General features: G+C 45.1%; 1 protein-coding gene across 1 annotated transcript in view; it reads left to right on the top strand.

Moving 5' to 3' along the window:
* Positions 1–17877, top strand: part of LOC124722040 — a 1041203-nt gene that overhangs the window by 761770 nt on the left and 261556 nt on the right. The window lies entirely within an intron of this gene.

Here is a 17877-nt window from a genome sequence, read left to right as displayed (position 1 = left end):
CTGTGCGGCTGGCCCCGGCCGAGGTTCGAGTCCTCCCCCGGGCATGGGTGTGTGTTTGTCCTTAGGATACTTTATGTTATGTAGTGTGTAAGCTCAGGGAATTATGATCTTAGCAGTTAAGTCCCATAAGTTTTAACACAAATTTGAACTTTTTTTACCACTATTGAAATAAGCCCTTCAAGTATCACCGTATACAGCTTTCATTCCTCTATGGATTTCAATTGCAGGCACGTTTTCTGCGGTTAGAAAGTTGAATATAGCACCCTGTTTCTCACACACCGACATAGTTACGCTACACAGCGCCATGTTACTTAAATTCGAAGCTCTCTAGTGGCAGAGGCTTCAGCTTGCGACAGCGAAGCGGGAAAGTCTACCAGGTAACATGCATGACATGTAACACTTCAACCGATACTGAGAACAGAATTAAAAATTCGGAGGCATTACGTTTCAAAACGCTCTCGTATTTATCATTCTGCTGCGTGCTGGGGCATGTAACAATTGTGGTAAATAAGGCTGTATTTAAAGCAGCTGAAGATACCTGCCGTAACCGTACACGTTGCCATCTCGTTGTGGAGATACACGATCATACATATTTTGTGGGAGATTCCGGACGGGGATGGGGAGGAATGGCTGACGTTGAAAGACAGCAATCTGCAGTCAATAAAGCAACATTTTTAGCTTGTTTAGATCTGGAATTTCCCCTTCCGACCTCTGAAAGAGGTTGATGCAATTTTAACCTAACTCCAGATTCGGAATTGCACCATTTTGTGGCGATTTCTTCTCCGGCGAGAAGAACCACCATTATGTGGAGCTCGTCGCACATATATTTCTGTTCTCCATATTGGAAAGAAATATATTTTATATCACTGACAGGCGATCAACCACCAATTTCGTTGTCATTGTGTTCTCTATTTCACGTAACTATGACATGAATGTTGCACACTGTATACTCTACGCTGAGGTGACAAAAGTCATGGGATAGCAATATGCACAGACACTGATAAGCCAAAATATGTGACCACTGCCCACCACGAGGTTGGATGCCACCTGGTGACGTTGCGAGCACGTGACGTGCTATGAAAAGTACGTATGTGCAGCAGAGACGGATGGGGGATCACCCTAGCGAAGATATTGACTGCAGATGGGGAAATCCACTGAGATAAGCGACTTCGTCAAAGAACAGATTATTATTACGCAAAGCCTGTAAACGAGTATCTCGAAAACGGCGAAGCTGGTCGAATTTTCACGTACTACTGTCGTGAGCATCTACGGAAAGAGGTAGAACAACGAAACTACCACTAGGCACTCAATGGTTGGACGTCCACGACTCATCACAGAACGTGAAGTTTGGAGGCTTGTCTGCTCTGTAAAGTAGGATAGATGGTGATCTGTGGCATCTATGCCGAAAGAGCGCAATGCTGGTGCATGCACAAGTATTTTGGAGCACAACATTCATCGTACGTTGTTGAATATGGGGCTCCGCAGCAGACCACCCATACGTGTTCACATGTTGACACAACGACATCTACAGTTACGATTGCAGAGGGCGCGGGACCACCGGGATTGCGTCGATCAACAGAAACATGCCGGCTCTTTTGATGAATCATATTTTTGCTACACTTAGTCGACGGTCGTGTCCAAAAAGGCCCTCATCGAGGAGGACAGAGATTCGAAACCGACAGCACGCCACAGACGCAGCTGGTGCGAGTAGTGTTATGCTGTGGGAGACTTTCTCCTGTGCTCGCATGGAACCTGTGCTAGTAATGGAAGACACACTGATAGATGCGAACCACCTGCGTTGGTTGATGTCTTCCCCGACGGCGATATGTCTCTCAGCAGTATAACTGCCCGTGTTTCAGTGATTTGAGGAGCATTATAATGAATTCACGTTGATGTCTCGGCGACTAGATTCGCCTGATGTAAAGCCTATGTAACGCATCTGAGTCGCTATCAGGCGCTATCACCGCATACGCAAATCAGCGGGCCGGCTGCTGTGGCCGAGAGGTTCTAGGCGCTTCAGTCCGGAACCGCGTTGCTGCTACGGTCGCAGGTTCGAATCCTGCCTCGGGCATGGATGTGTGTGATGTCCTCAGGTCAGTTAGGTTTAAGTAGTTCTAAGACTAGGGAACTGATGACCTCTTGATGTTAAGTCCCATAGTCCTTAGAACCATTTTTGAGCAAATCAGAGGCCCGTTATTTACGCGAATTACATGACCTGTGCATAGACATATAATGCCACATACCTCCATAAACCAACTAACAAACAGTCGAATCCGTGATACGCAGAATCAGCGACATATTTCGTTCCAGAGACGGACAAACAAGCTATTAAGCAGGTGATCATAATGTTATGGCTCATCAGTGAATGCAGATGGCGATAGTATCTCGTACACAAAGTCTAAAAGAGCAGTGCATTGGCAGGGCTGTCATTCTGTCATTTGTACTCGAGTGTTTCATGTGAAAAGGTTTCTGATGTGATAACGGTCGCACGACTGGAACTAACAGACTTTGAACACGGGATGGTAGTTGGAGCTAGACGCATGAGACATTTCTCTTCAAAAATCTTAGGGAATTCAATGTGTCAAGAATGTCCCGAGAACACCAGATTTCAAGTATTACCTCCCTCCACGGACAACGCAGTGGCAGATGCTCTTCACTTAACGACAGTGAGCAGCAGCGTTTGCGCACTGTTGTCAATGCTAGCAGCTAAGCGACTCTGTGAACTAACCGCAAAAATCAAAGTGTAATGTACGACAAACTGACCTGTTGAGACAGTGCGTCGACATTTGGCGTTAATTGGCTCTGGCAGCTGACCATCTGTACGAGTGCCTTTGCTAACAGCACGTCATGGCCTGCAGCGCCTCTCCTGGGCTCGTGGCCATATTGGTTGGACCCTAGACGACTGTAAAATCGTTACCCGGTCAGATGAGTCCCGATTTCAGTTGGTAAAAGCTGATGGTAGGGTTAGAGTGTGGCACAGACCCCACGAAGTCATGGACCCAAGTTGACAACAAAGCAATATACAAGCTGGTTTTTTCCCCATAAAGGTCAGGAATAAGCTGGGTCCTCTGGTCCAACTCAACCGATCATTGACTGGAAATGGTTATGTTCCGCTACTTGAAGACCATTTGTAGCCATTCATGGACTTCGTGGTCTCAAACAACGATGGAGCTTTTATGGATGACAATGTGCTATGTCACCAGACCACAATCATTGGCGATTGGTTTGAAGAATATTTTTGACAATTCGAGCGAAAGATTTGACAAGCCATCGAACGTTTATGGGACATAATCGACAGGTCAGTTCATGGACAAAATCCGCTCCAAGAACACTTTCGCAATTATGGATGGCTGTAGAGGCAGCATGGTTCAATATTTCTGCAAGGGACTTCCAACGACTTTTGGGGTGCATGCCAAGTCGAGTTGCTGCAAGTCTTTTTTGACCCCGGTGTATGTGGCTTGAAAACACTTGTTCAACCTTTCCTTGAGAATTGCGCATACGTGTGGGACGTCTACTAAATAGGATTAACAGGAAAGATAGAGACGATCCAACGAAGAGCGACACATTTTGTCATAGTATCGTTTGGTAAGCGCGAGAGCATTACGGAGATGCTCAACAAACTCTAGTGGCTGTCGCTACATGAGAGGCGTTATGCATCACGAAGAAACTAAGTATTGAAATTCCGACAGCATACGTTCGGAGAAGACTTGAGCAACACATTATTTCCACCCACATATGTTTCAGGAAATGACCACAGCGAAAAAATCAGAGAAATTACAGCTCATCCGGAGGTCTATCGACAGACATCCTCCCCGCACACCAATCGCAAGAGGGGAGAAATGTTAGTTCTACCAGAGTTTAGATGTAGTTATAGAGGCATTTGATGTCAGACTAAGTTTTAAGGTATTGCATTTAAACATGTTTTCGGAGTAGCTGGCCCATCTATTATCAATCAGTGATGTCTTGAGGTATTACAGTGTTTTGCAAAACTTATAGACGGGATAGTTTATGTGTTGTAACATATTACCTACTCTGTGGACATGAATTAATGTGTGGGAGCATGTTGCCACTCGTGCACAGAAAGCTGGACGTCAAATGACGTGAAGTCAGCGCAACTATAGAGCTAAATGGAGCTGGACACGCAACACGAGGCAGTTGAAGGAACGGGGACAGTTTCTGTCAATCAGTGAGCAGTTACGGTGCACTCTGGTGGTGTTCTTCGTTACAACATGGCAAATAATATTAGGAAACTGGAAGAAGAACGAAGTGTGACGAGTGTAGCCTATGAGTTTGGTATTGCTCACATCATTGTTTCACGTGCGTGGGGAGCGTTACGGACCACAGGCACTCCTGGCCCAAGGAGAAGAGATAGTCGACGACGATCAACTACAGCAGCGGATGACTGCTACATCGTGCAACAGGCAAGATGGGACCCAAGTCAGACAGCGAGTGTCATTGCAAACACATTTAACACCGAGCGAGGTGGCGCAGTGGTTAGCACACTGGACTCGCATTCGGGAGGACGACGGTTCAATCCCGTCTCCGGCCATCCTGATTTAGGTTTTCCGTGATTTCCCTAAATCGTTTCAGGCGAATGCCGAGATGGTTCCTTTGAAAGGGCACGGCCGATTTCCTTCCCAATCCCTCCCTAACCCGAGCTTGCGCTCCGTCTCTCATGACCTCGTTGTCGACGGGACGTTAAACATTAACCACCACCACCACCACATTTAACAGGACAGCAAGGCACACAATCTTACACTCTACAGCGGCACGGTGACTGGGAGGGACTGGTCTCAGTGCCCAACGACCAGTACGTCGTGTTCCGTTGACACTCTCAGATCGACTTCACCGTTTTGCGATGGTGCCAAAAGAATAGCGACTGGACCAACAAGGAGTGGGCTTGCGTGCTCTTCTCGAATAAGTGCAGATTCAATCCGAGTAGTGATTCTGGACGTACTCTCATATGACGTGAGGATCGAACATGGGACGGTCTGAAGAACGTTGTCTAACTTGACCGTTTTGGTGGTCCAAACGTCTTGCTGTGTGGAGGTATAGCTTTCCATTGGCATATTGACCACCGAATCTTTGAACACGATACACTCACTGGTCAACGTTAATATGACACAGTACTCCCTCCCCACGTGTGTCTAAGCGGTGCATTAGGCCCTTACTTTGTTTTTATGGATGACAATGTGCAACCATATGGAACAGCGCAGGTGGAGGAGCTCTTGGAAAAAGAAGATATTTGACGAATGGACAAGACTGCCCGTTCCCCCAACTTAAATCTCATTTAGTACGTGTGGGATGGATTGGGGAGACTGACTTTTGCCCTTCCACATGCACCAACGACCATCCAGCGGTTGTCAACCGCGCTGGTGGAGGAACGGGACGCCCTACCACAAGAACTTGATACCAGTCTTGTGGCCAGCATGAGAGCGCATTGCAGAACATGTATTGTCATGCATAGTGATGACACGTCCTATTGGAATGATATTTCGCCTTTTGTAATGTTCAGGGGACCATCGTAAATTGCTGCAGTAGACTGGCAGGACGGTTTCTGGAACAAAGGGTCCACTGTTCTTATCTCGAGGTTAGATAAGATAATACTTCTGGGAAATGCCTCCACCCAACATGTGGCGAGATCACCAAACCACTGTGCCTATGGCAGAGATAAGGATCTTAGACGAATTCATGCCCCCCCCCCTCCTCCCCCCTCCAGGCTGATAGGAATCTAGTTCCTCCTCCCCTCCTCCCTTTCCTTAATATTATATGGGGGTAGTTTGTGTTGTTGCCCCAGATGATAATTAGACAAAATATTTGTCAGGATTTGTAAGTGGTGGGTCCCTGAGCTTCGGCAATACGCGAACACCGAGAAGTAAGTTTTATTAGCAAAGACTGATTATAAAACACGCACGCTGCGTGCACCCATAACACTGTGTCTGACATCCTAATTACGGTTGTATCGAAATGCTCCATAGTGAGCTAAGAAAAGAGAGATATTCGCGTCCGAGGCCACGCTAGTTAATATGGCGCGCTGCGGACGGCGGCCAGTGGCTTACTCCCTGCTTCGCTCTGCGGCCGGACGCACGTGTACTGACCAAGCAAATTGTCAGCATCCCAGGCAGGTCGGCTGGCGATCGCATGTTACATACCGTACGTCTGCGTGCAACCCATAGACCCTTACAATTTTAATCCTGTTGCCATTCTGTACGTCATAGTGAATGGATTTGGATTCCCATCAATCAGACAGGGGACAACGATGCCGGTCTTGGAAAACACTCTCCAAACCTTCATGGATCAAGAGTGTTGTTTTTATCCACTTCTTTTAGTTATCGTGGATTTTCAATTAACAACGCTCCTTCCTTAAACACAATTCTGCATAGATACGCCACTTCACTTTGCACTTTTCACAGGTAACATTCGCTGAACGAAAATCAATGCTGGAAGTCATTGTCATGGAACTGTAGATGCAGCGAAATGTGAAGAGGATGAAATTCGATAGAATGTAGTGTTCGCAGAACACTTGTTTGGTTGATCCCCCTCGTACTTCCGAGATGCCTCTTACTGACATTTGCATTGTGTGTTAGTGCTGCTAAAACGTTATTTTCATTTCTTCCATCAGTTGCTCTTCCTTTTCCTTGACGTATTTTATTCGCCACACGTCCAGTTTCTAGAAATTTTGTTACAGTGTTCGTAAAGCCAGATTGTGAGCGCTTGCCACGATCGGGACACTCATCGACATATAACCTCACCGCTGCTCGAATAGTTTGGCGATTTTCATCCTAAACTATATTCACTTTTTCGACTGTCGTATCCATCGTGAATGTCTCTCAATGGCCTTATGAGCTAGTTATCTGAGTGCTAAAACGGCAGAACACAGACTGGCGGGCTTCAAGCGCACAGGTAAACGCAAGAAACATACCTGAGCCACGTGTTTGCTTACACTGAGATGACAAAAGTCGTGGAACAGTGATATGCTCATCATATACAAATGGCGGTAGTATCGTGTACACAAGGTATAAAAGGGCAGTGCATTGGCGCAGCTGTCGTTTGTACTTAGGTGGTACATATGAAAAGATTTCAGACGTTATTATGGCCGCACGGCAGAAATTAACAGACTCTGAACGCGGAATGGTAGTAGGAGCTAGATGCATGAGACATTCCATTTCGGAAATCGTTAAGGAATTCAGTATTCGGAAACCCAAAGTGTCAAGAGTATGCCGAGAATACCAAATTTCGGGCATTACCTCTCACCACAGGCTACGTAATGGCCGACGGCCTTCCCATAACGACAGAGAGCAGCGGCGTTTGCATACTGTTGTCTGAGCTAACACACAAGAAACACTACATGAATAACCGCAGACGTCAATGTGGGACGTGCGACGAACGTATCCGCTAAGCCAATGTGGCGAAATCTAGCGTTAATGGGCTATGGTAGCAGAAGAGCGACGAGAGTGCCTTTGCTAACAGCATGACATCACCTGCACCGCCTTTCCAGGGGTCGTGGCCATATCGGTTGGACCCTAGACGACTGGAAAATCTTTACCCGGTCAGATGAGTCCCGATTTTAGTTGGTAAGAGTAGGTTGTAGGGTAAGAGTGTAGCGTAGATCCCACGAAGCAATGGGTGCAAGTTGTGAACAAGGCACTTCGCAAGTCGGTGGTGACTCCATTACGGTATGATCTGTGTTTGCAGGGAATAGACTGGGTCTTCTGGTCCAACTGAAACGACCATTGACTGTAAATGGTTATGTTCGGCAACTTGGAGACCATTTCTAGCCATTCATGGACTTCATGTCCCCAAACAACGATGGAATTTTTTATGGATGACAATGCTCATGTCACCGAGCCACAATTGTTTACGATTGGTTTGAAGAACATTATACTCAATTCGAGCGAATGATTTGGCCACCCAGATCGCCCTACATGAATCCCACCGAACATTTATAGGACATAATCGAGAGTTCACTTCGTGCACAACGTTCTGTACCGACAACACTTACGCAGTTATGGAGTGCTGTAGAGACAGCATGGCTCAGTATTTCTGCAGGGGACTTTCAACGACTCCATGAGTCCTTGTCATGCCGAGTTGCTGCATTACGCCGGACACAAGGTGGTCCGACACGATATTAGGAGGCACCCCACGGCTTTTGTCACTTTAGTATACATTTGATATAATAAAGAAGATGTTTGTGGGACGTCTTCTCCTGACAGCGGGACAGTGGTTTGTAGCGCTGTTACCTTGATACTTTTTGTCCACGTCCCATACATGCAATGTCGTTGAGATTGTCTTAGTAGCTCCTTTCAAATGCCCCAGAAAAAAATACACGGTTGTTGTTGTTGTTGTTGGGGTCTTCAGTCCAGAGACTGGTTTGATGCAGCTCTCCATGCTACTCTATCCTGTGCAAGCTTCTTCATCTCCCAGTTCCTACTGCAACCTACATCCTTCTGAATGTGCTTAGTGTATTCATCTCTTGGTCTCCCTCTACGATTTTTACCCTCCACACTGCCCTCCAATACTGAATTGATGATCCCTTGATGCCTCAGAACATGTCCTACCAATCGATCCCTTCTTCTAGTCAAGTTGTGCCACAAACTTCTCTTTTCCCCAATCCTATTCAACACCTCCTCATTAGTTATGTGATCTACTCATCTAATCTTCAGCATTATTCTGTAGCACCACATTTCGAAAGCTTCTATTCTCTTATTGTCTAAACTATTTATCGTCCATGTTTCACTTCCATACATGGCTACACTCCATACAAATACTTTCAGAAACGACTTCCTGACACTTAAATCTATACTCGATGTTAACAAGTTTTTCTTCAGAACGCTTTCCTTCCTGTTGCCAGTCTACATTTTATATCCACTCTACTTCGACCATCATCAGTTATTTTGCTCCCCAAATAGCAAAACTCCTTTACTACTTTAAGTGTCTCATTTCCTAATCTATTCCCCCGACTTAATTCGACTACATTCCATTATCCTCGTTTTACTTTTGTTGATGTTCATCTTATATATTCCTTTCAAGACACTATCCATTACATTCAACTGCTCTTCCAAGTCCTTTGCTGTCTCTGACAGAATTACAATGTCATCGGCGAACCTCAAAGTTTTTATTTCTTCTCCATGGATTTTAATACCTACTCCGAATTTTTCTTTTGTTTCCTTCACTGCTTGCTCAATATACGGATTGAATAACATTGGGGAGAGGCTACAATCCTGTTTCACTCCCTTCCCAACCACTGCTTCCCTTTCATGTCCCTCGACTCTTATAACTGCCATTTGGTTTCTATACAAATTGTAAATAGCCTTTCGCTCCCTATGTTTTACCCTTGCCACCTTCAGAATTTGAAAGAGAGTATTCCAGTCAACATTGTCAAAAGCTTTCTCTAAGTCTACAAATGCTACAAACGTATGGTCAGTATTGCCTCACATGTTCCAACATTTCTACCGAATCCAAACTGATCTTCCCCTAGGTCGGCTTCTACTAGTCTTTCCATTCGTTTGTAAATAATTCGCGTTAGTATTTTGCAGCCGTGACTGATTAAACTGATAGTTCGGTAATTTTCACATCTGTCAACACCTGCTTGCTTTGGGATTGGAATTATTATATTCTTCTTGAAGTCTGAGGGTATTTCGCCTGTCTCATACATCTTGCTCATCAGATGGTAGAGTTTTGTCAGGACTGGCTCTCCCAAGGCCGTCAGTAGTTCTAATGGAATGTTGTCTACTCCCGGAGCCTTGTTTCGACTCAGGTCTTTCAGTGCTCTGTCAAACTCTTCACGCAGTATCATATCTCCCATTTCATCTTCATCTACATCCTCTTCCATTTCCATAATGTTGTCCTCAAGTACATCGCCCTTGTATAGACCCTCTATATACTCCTTCCACCTTTCTGCTTTCCCTTCTTTTGTTTAGAACTGGGTTTCCATCTGAGCTCTTAATATTCATACAAGTGGTTCTCTTTTCTCCAAAGGTCTCTTTAATTTTCCTGCAGGCAGTATCTATCTTATCCTAGTGAGATAAGTCTCTACATCCTTACATTTATCCTCTAGCCATCCCTGGTTAGCCATTTTGCACTTCCTGTCGATCTCATTTTTGAGACGTTTGTATTCCTTTTTGTCTGCTTCATTTACTGCATTTTTATATTTTCTCCTTTCATCAATTAAATTCAATATTTCGTCTGTTATCCAAGGATTTCTACTAGCCCTCGTCTTTTTACCTACTTGATCCTCTGCTGCCTTCACTACTTCATCCCTCAAAGCTACCCATTCTTCTTCTACTGTATTTCTGTCCCTCATTCCTGCCATTTGTTCCCTTACGCTCTCCCTGAAACTCTGTACAACCTCTGGCTTAGTCAATTTATCCAGATCACATCTCCTTAAATTCCCACCTTTTTTCAGTTTCTTCAGTTCTAATCTACAGTTCATAACCAATAGATTGTAGTCAGAGTCCACATCTGTCCCTGGAAATGTCTTACAGTTCAAAACCTGGTTCCTAAATCTCTGTCTTACCATTATATAATCTATCTGAAATCTGTCAGTATCTCCAGGCTTCTTCCATGTATATAACCTTCTTTTATGATTCTTGAACCAAGTGTTAACTATGATTAAGTTGTGCTCTGTGCAAAATTCTACCAGGCGGCTTCCTCTTTCATTTCTTCGCCCCAATCCATATTCACCTACTACGTTTCCTTCTCTTCCTTTTCCTACTACCGAATTCCAGTCACCCATGACTATTAAATTTTCGTCTCCCTTCACTATCTGAATAATTTCTTTTATTTCGTCATACATTTCTTCAATTTCTTCATCATCTGCAGAGCTAGTTGGCATATAAACTTGTACTACTGTAGTAGGCGTGGGCTTCGTGTCTATCTTGGCCACAATAATGCGTTCACTATGCTGTTTGTAGTAGCTTACCCGCATTCCTATTTTTTTATTCATTATTAAACCTATTCCTGCATTACCCCTATTTGCCTTTGTATTTATAACCCTGTATTCGCCTGACCAATAGTCTTGTTCCTCCTGCCACCGAACTTCACTAATTCCCACTATATCTAACTTTAATCTATCCATTTCCCTTTTTAAATTTTCTAACCTACCTGCCCGATTAATGGATCTGACATTCCACGCTCCGATCCGTAGAACGCCAGTTTTCTTTCTCCTGATAACGACGTCCTCTTGAGTAGTCCCTGCCCGGAGATCCGAATGGGGGATTATTTTACCTCCGGAATATTTTACCCAAGAGGACGCCATCATCATTAGCGATACAGTAAAGCTGCATGCCCTCGGGAAAAATTACGGCTGTAGTTTCCCCTTGCTTTCAACTGTTCGCAGTACCAGTACAGCGAGGCTGTTTTGGTTAGTGTTACAAGGCCAGATCAGTCAATCATCCAGACTGTTGCCCCTGCAACTACTGAAAAGGCTGCTACCCCTCTCCAGGAACCACACGTTTGTCTGGCCTCTCAACAGATACCCCTCCGTTATGGTTGCACCTACGGTACGGCTATCTGTATCCTTGAGGCACGCAAGCCTCCCCACCAACGGCAAGGTCCATGGTTCGTTGGGGAGGGGGAACGGTTCCATTGGAAAAATAGAAAAAGTTGGTGTCGTGATTTGACAACTATAAAAGATAAAAATAACTGGAGAACGTCTATATCTACATCTACGTGATTACTCTGATATTCACAATAAAGTTCCTGGCAGAGGGTTCAATGAACCACCTTCATGCTGTCTCTCTACCGTTTCACTCTCGAACGGCACGCTGGGAAAAACGAGCACTTAAATTTTTCCGTGCGAGCCCTGATTTCTCTTATTTTATAGTGATGATCATTTCTCCCTATGTAGGTGGGTGCCAACAGAATGTTTTCGCAATCGGAGGAGAAAACTGGTGATTGAAATTTTATGAGAAGATCCCGTCGCAACGAAAAACGCCTTTGTTTCAATGATTGCCACTCCAATTCACGTATCATGTCTGTGACACTATTTCCCCTATTTCTCGATAGTACAAAACGAGCTGCCGTTCTTTGAACGTTTTCGATGCCGTCCGTCAGTCCCACCTGATGCGGATCCCACACCGCACAGCAGTACTCCAGAATAGGGCGGACAAGCGTACTGTAAGCAGTCTATTTGGTAGACTTGTTGCACCTTCTAAGTGTTCTGCCAATGAATCGCAGTCTTTCGTTTGCTCTACCCACAATATTATCTATGTGATCGTTCCAATTTAGGGTATTTGCAATTGTAATCCCTAAGTATTTAGTTGAATTTACAGCCCTCAGATTTGTGTGACTTATCGCGTAATCGAAATTTAGCTGATTTCTTTTAGTACTCATGTGAATAACTTCGCACTTTTCTTTATTAAGGGTCAATTGCCACTTTTCGCACCATACAGATATCTTATCTAAATCATTTTGCAAGTCGTCAGTAAATTCGCCGTAGTGGCCGCTATAACTTGGCGAAAACCTCACCTCTACATATTTATTCCTTTTGGATATATGTGGGATGTTCTGTCTTAGCTGCCACTCCCTGTATATACAAAACGGTTCTTATTAATGTTTAAAAACTTCCGGAGCGGCGTAGATGACGCTGAGACAAATAATTTAATATAAGACACACGTGGCCGAAAATGTCGGGAAGAACCCGAAAAGTGGATGACATATATTGAACATGTGACGTCGCCAGATGACGAACGTCGCCGCACGTTAAGCGGTTGAGCCTATCGGTCTTTCACACTTGATCGTCCAAAGCCAAGTGTGTGTGAATTCCTAAGGGACCAAACTGCTGAGGTCATCGGTCCCTAGACTTACACACTACTTCAATTAACTTATGCTAAGAACAACACACACATGCCCGAGGGAGGACTCGAACCTCCGGCGGGAAGGGTGACTGGTGCCCCTAGCCGCGTAGCCACGCCGCCCCTAAGCCACGTCAAGTATTCACGTCAGTGTGGCTCCGATCCTGCGTGCGCGATCTTAGCGCGTGGAACTCAGGTTTCAAATCTTGTGTCTGGCAGGCAGTGTTTTTCTGCATTGCGTTAGACAGTTATGTGTTTACACTGAGGTAAGATTTATTGTTTTATTTACCGGTCTCGCAATCTTCGCTGATTTATTGCGAAGTACAGGGAAACTCAGGAATAGAGAAATACAAGTTGATGAGGAATGAAATAAATAGGAAGTGCAGGGAAGCTAAGGCGAAATGCCTGCGTGAAAAATGTGAAGAAATCTAAAAAGCAATTATTGTCGGAAGGACAGACTCAGCATACAGGAAAGTCAAAACAACCTTCAGTGACATTAAAAGCAAGGGTGGTGACATTAAGAGTGCAACGGGAATTCCACTGCTAAATGCAGAGGAGAGAGCGGATAGGTGGAAAGAATACACTGAAGGCCTCTGTGAGTGGGAAGACTTGTCTGATGTGATAGAAGAAGAAACAGGAGTTGATTTAGAAGAGATAGGGGATCCAGTACTAGAATCAGAATTTAAAAGAGCTTTGGAGGACTTCAGATCAAATAAGGCAGAAGGGATAGGTAATATTCCATCAGAATTTCTAAAACCATGGGGGGGGGGGGGGAGGGGGGGGGGAGGGGGGGGAGTGGCAACAAAACGACTATTCACGTTGGTGTTTAGAATGTATGAGTCTGACGACATACCATTTGACTTTCGGAAAAATATCATCCACACAATTACGAAGACTGCAAGGGCTGGCAAGTGCGAGAATTATCGCACAATCAGTTTAACAGCTCATGCATCCAAGTTGTGACAGGAATAATACACAGAAGAATTGAAAAGAAAATTGAGGATGTGCTAGATGACGATCTGTTTGGCTTCGGAAAATGTAAAGCGACGAGAGAGGCAATTCTGACGTTGCGGTTGATAATGGAAGCAAGACTAAAGAAAAATCAAGAAACGTTCATAGGATTTGTCGACCTGGAAAAAGCGTTCGACAATGTAAAACGGTGCAAGATGTTCGAAAGTCTGAGAAAAATAGGGATAAGCTATAGGAAGAGACGGGTAATATACAATATGTACAAAAGCGAAGAGAGAATAATAAGAGTGGACGACCAAGAACGAAGTGCTCGGATAAAAAAGGGTGTGAGACAGAGATATAACCTTTCACCCCTATTGTTCAATCTATACATCGAAGAAGCAGTGATGAAAATAAAAGAAAGGTTCAGGAGTGGAATTAAAATTCAGGGTGAAAGGATATCAATGATAGATTCGCTGATGACATTGCTATCCTGTGTGAAAGTGAAGGAGAATTACACGATCTGCTCAATGGAATGAGCAATGTAATGTGATGTGTCGGCAGCTGGGCCAACACCTTGTAGATCGAGGTGGCTGAAAATGCACGCTAGACTAACGCAGACGGGCGTGAAGTACTGGAACAGGCTACGTAATTAATGCTATGAAGAAAAGTACGTAGCTGGATTAATACTTATCTTTAATCAATCATTGTGGTACATCGCTCTTGACGATACACAGGAGACTTTAATTACAATCACTGTAAGGCTAATGGCGCCTTGCTAGTTCGTAGCCCTTAACTTAGCTGAAGGCTATTCTGTCTCTCGGCTAATGAGAGAGAAAGGCTTCGTACATCTAGTCGCTAGCTAGGTCGTCCGTACAACTGGGGCGAGTGCTCGTCCGTATCACGAGACCTGCCTTGTGGTGGCGCTAGGTCTGCGATCACACAGTGGCGACACGCGGGTCCGACATGTACTAAATGGACCGCGGCCGATTTAATCTACCACCTAGCAAGTGTGGTGTCTGGCGGTGACACCACATAATGAGTACAGAATATAGACTGAGAGTAAATCGAAGAAAGACACAAGTAGTGAGAAGTAGCAGAAATGAGAACAGGGAGAAACTTAACATCAGGATTGATGGGCGCGAAGTAGATGAAGTTAAGGTGTTCTGCTACCTAGGCAGTAAAATACGCAATGACGGATGGAGCAAGGAAGACATCAAAGGCAGACTAGCGATGGTAAAAAGGGCATTCCTGGCCAAGAGAAGTCTACTAGTACCAAACGTAGGACTTAATTTGAGGAAGAAATTTCTGAGAATGTACGTCTGGAGTACAGCGTTGTGTGGTAGTGAAACATGGACTGTGGGAAAACTGAAACAGAAGAGAATCGAAGCATTTGAGATGTGGTGATACACACTAATGTTGAAAATTAAGTAGACTGACAAGGTAAGGAATGGGCAGGTTCTGCACGGTAGCGGAGAGGAAAGAGATATGTGGAAAATATTGATAAGGCGAAGGGACAGTATGAGAGAACATCTGTTAAGACATGAGGGAATGACTTCCATGGTACTAGAGGGAGCTGTAGAGGGCAAAAACTGTAGAGGAAGACAGAGATCAGAATCTATTCCGCAAATAATTGACGTAGGTTGCAAGTGCTATTCTGAGGGGAAGAGATTGGCACTGCAGAGGAATTCGTAGCGGGCCGCGTCAAACCAGTCAGAAGACTGATGACCCAAAAAAAAGAAAACGGTACAACAAAGAATACCTGTTCCACCAAAAATAAATGAGTATAAGCTTCCGAATTTCGTCGTTACCGGTAAATGACCTACGTTTTCTTAACTGAATGTGTCTGTAAACAAAAAAGAAGGGTCAAAAGAAAAGAAATACGAAATAAGGTAGGCTTTTGCTTGGTTAGAGCGAGGACAGGAATTTTGTAACTTATATGTTCACAACAGATCTCATTTACAAAAGGTGTTCGAAATTTGCAACGTTCTGCATCAATGTGTAGCAGTGCCCCCTACTGGCGAGTGTAGCATCGACAAGCCTAACCGCTACACGTGCGATGAGGAACGTAACCTGATGACGTCACGTGTTCACACGAGAAATACAGGCCACGCAACGAACTTGTGACGTCACACTAGCCGGCTTGTCCGCCATACATCGCGAACGCTCCGCTCCTTGCAACGCCCACAGGAAATCCATGCCAATGAAAAAATACCCACTAAAGGTCTTAACTTGCGCTATCTGGAGTTTGCATATATTTAAACGCGCAGTCAAGAATTATTAAGATCGTCTGAATAGTTAGTTGCCCCCCACCCCCCGCCAGGGACGGCTGCTAGTAACCGTAAGACCTGCAGTGTCACGTGCAGTGACGTACGCGCCACGGACTGTCTTTCTCGTTGACCTGATTCAACATTTGTTATCCACTTTCGGGGTATTTCCCTACATTTCCGGCCCCATTTATCTTAAACACTATTGGCCATTAAAATTGCTACACCATGAAGATGACGTGCTACAGGCGCGAAATTTAACCAGCAGGAAGAAGATCCTGTGCTATGCAAACGATTAGCTTTTCAGAGGATTCACACAAGGTTGGCGCCGGTGGCGACACCTACAACGTGCTAACATGAGGAAAGTTTCCAACCGGTTTCTCATACACAAACAGCACTTGACCGGCGTTGCCTGGTGAAACGTTGATGCGATGCCTCGTGTAAGGAGGAGAAATGCGTACCGTCACGTTTCCGACTTTGATAAGGGTCGGATTGTAGCCTATCGCGATTGCGGTTTATCGTATCGCGACATTGCTGCTCGCGTTGGTCGAGATCCAATGACTGCTAGCAGAATATGGAATAGGTGGGTTCAGGAGGGTAATACGGAACGCCGTGCTGCATCCCAACGGCCTCGTATCACTAGCAGTCGATATGACAGGCATCTTATCCACAGGGCTGTAACGAATCGTGCAGCCACGTCTCGACCCCCGAGTCAGCAGATGGGGTCGTATGCAAGACAACAACCATCTGCAAGAACAGTTCGACGACGTTTGCAGCAGCATGCACTATCAGCTCGGAGACCATGGCTGCGGTTACCCTTGACGCTGCATCACAGACAGGAGCGCCTGCAATGGTGTACTCAACGACGAACCGGGGTGTACGAATGGCAAAATGTCATTTTTTCAGATGAATCCAGGTTCTGTTTACAGCATCATGATGGTCGCATCCATGTTTGGCGACATCGCGGTGAACGCACATTGGAAACGTGTATTCGTCATCGCCATACAGGCGTATCAACCGGAGTGATGGTACGGGGTGCCATTGGTTACACGTCTCGGTCACCTCTTGTTCGCATTGACGGCTCTTTGAACAGTGAACGTTACATTTCAGATGTGTTACGACCCGTGGCTCTACCCTTCATTCGATCCCTACGAAACCCAACATTTCAGCAGGATAATGCACGACCGCATGTTGCAGGTCTTGTACGGGCCTTTCTGGATACAGAAAATGTTCGACTGCTACCCTGGTCAGCACATTCTCCAGATCTCTCACCAATTGAAAACGTCTGGTCAATGTTGGCCGAGCAACTGGCTCGTCACAATACGCCAGTCACTACTCTTGATGAACTGTGGTATCGTGTTTTAAGCTGCATGGGCAGCTGTACCTGTACACGCCATCCAAGCTCTGTTTGACTCAAAGCCGAGGCGTACCGAGGCCGTTATTACGGCCAGAGGTGGTTCTTCTGGGTACTGATTTCTCAGGATCTATGCACTCAAAGTCCATGAAACTGTAGTCACATGTCAGTTCTAGTATAATATATTTGTCCAATGAATACTCGTTTATCATGTGCATTTCTTCTTGGTGTAGCAATTTTAATGGCCAATAGTGTATTAAATTACTTGTTGCAGCGGTGTCTACGTCGCTTAGGGCGTTTTTAAACTTTAATTAGAATCACCCTATATATGCTGATAATAGCTCGATTGTCTCTGCCGGCCGCTGTGACCGAGCGGTTCTAGGCGCTTCAGTCGAGAACCGGGCTGCTGCTACAGTCGCAGGTTCGAATCCTGCCTTGGGCATGGATGTGTGTGATGTCCTTAGGTTAAGTTAGGTTTAAGTAGTTCTAAGTCTAGGGGACTGATGACCTCAGA

This window comes from Schistocerca piceifrons, chromosome X, assembly GCF_021461385.2.
Source record: "Schistocerca piceifrons isolate TAMUIC-IGC-003096 chromosome X, iqSchPice1.1, whole genome shotgun sequence".
Classification (NCBI taxonomy): domain Eukaryota; kingdom Metazoa; phylum Arthropoda; class Insecta; order Orthoptera; family Acrididae; genus Schistocerca; species Schistocerca piceifrons.
This window is presented reverse-complemented; position numbering and strand designations above follow the sequence as displayed.